Below are 1,838 nucleotides of genomic sequence, written 5' to 3'. Positions count from 1 at the left end.
TGATCTGTACTGTAGCATGTGTGTGCGCTCAGCATTTTTCTTTTTTAAGCCACGAGTAAGGTTCGAGTAAGTGAGAAGAAAGATGTTTGTAAAGGTGTAAAGAGCACGAAGGCTTCAGGATGAGGAAGGAGATAAAGCATGTAACATATGAGGTGGAGGAAGAGGAGAAGTCAAAGACTGGAGGCGAGCTGTAAAGTTTTAAGATTTGGCACTGTGTGCTTAGTATTTATTGCTTTAATTTGTTGAGGTTTTTGCCATTTATTCTTCCGGTTTGATTGTTTTTGTGTGTACGAGTGTCGTCGGGTCCTGCTGAGACGATAAGCTTTAATGGGATGTCTACTGCTGCATCAAGTCCGGCAGAGTGGAGAGTTAAAGTCCTGGTGTCTAAAAACACAGGCTGTATGTAGAAGATGGGCATTGTGTCACAACTTTCTTCCATTGTACAAAATCTAGAAAATATTGTGGAAAAGTGGAAAATCTTCAGCTTATGGCTTTCTAGTTCAGCATTATTTGCGGCTGCTCTCTCTGCTCTGTCTAGATGGCTGAAAAGTTCCAACTTCACAGCAGAAATAAGCATGTTTACAGCCTCTTTTATTCTCTATAGCAACCATACCCATTTAAGACAGCTGTACATGGGGTACCATTTCAATAAAGCACCTACTTGAACTATATTGAGCCTTTCAGTTTGGTGTTATTGGGGGCATTTTTATGCACTGATAACCTTGCTTGCTGTGCTGTTAACTGTGCTAAAAGCCTGTGCAAAGAAACCTGTGCCTCCAGCTTTAGCAAGTGAAGTTCTAGTATTCTAAGTAGCAGGTATGAGTCTTTAAATTGCCCCCGTACAGTCTGTGGATACAGTGCACCATCTCATCTGAATATGGTGACTTCTAGCTCCAAAAAAATGAAGATGAAGATGGCTCAAATGCAAAAAAAACACAAGGCTTAAGAACCGCTTCCGTGTCTCTGAACTGATTTGCTGCCTGATCTTGATCACAAATCAAATCCCTCAGAGACTGCTGCATGTTGTCCATCTTTCTATACAGTCTGTGTGTGAAACCTGCCGGTAATGATAGCAGCTCAGGGTGTTCAGGCCTCCCTGTGTATCCTGGTACTGCAGTGTGTGTAACTTCAACAGGGTCAATTTTACTAAAGAGTAGCAAAGTTGGAAATACTTACACCCACCAAATGAACAGTTAAACATCATATCAACAGTTTTGAGCAGTTTTGCTGGACTTTTCTGTAGCTTTTTGCTTTTCCGTGTGAAAATCTGGATACTTTCACATCATCAAGATGAAGTCTGCCTCTTATGAAGGGTTATAAGTGCTTTGATTTAAGTCAGAAAGTTTGAGAAGACATATATATGCTCTGACTGAACCACACAGGAAACTGTTTTTACTTTAACTTTACTTCAAACCAAAGACATCAGAAGGGATTTATTTAAAATATTCAAAACAATCCAATCCTTTGCTACTTTTTACTGCCTTTTAGAGCTTCCTCCAAAATGCAGGGGATTTGCAGGAGTCGAACTTCTCCGCCCATCAACCCCAAAAATTATGTCTGTATTCAAATCCAAAGAGATTTTATTTTATCCGCAGCATGTTTTTAAACACCTGTACAGGTTGTTGGTTTGTTCTCTTTACTGTTTTGTACGTTTTCAGATCGGTTTCCCTCCGCTTTCATCAGCCCTCCAGGTTGTTTGACTGACTTACTGCGACTGGGATTATCACTTTTCGAGTCTGCCAAATGATTGACTGACTGTGTGAGTGAGTTAATAAATACATGAGCTCACGTTTCGTTGCGTGTATGTGTGTGTGAGAAAGTAAGTGAGTGAGAGAAAT

The sequence above is a fragment of the Haplochromis burtoni genome, unplaced genomic scaffold (assembly GCF_018398535.1).
Source record: "Haplochromis burtoni strain Fernald_Lab_line unplaced genomic scaffold, NCSU_Asbu1 Contig_147, whole genome shotgun sequence".
Taxonomy (NCBI): domain Eukaryota; kingdom Metazoa; phylum Chordata; class Actinopteri; order Cichliformes; family Cichlidae; genus Haplochromis; species Haplochromis burtoni.
The sequence above is the reverse complement of the archived record's forward strand: the minus strand, read 5'-3'. Positions refer to the sequence as shown.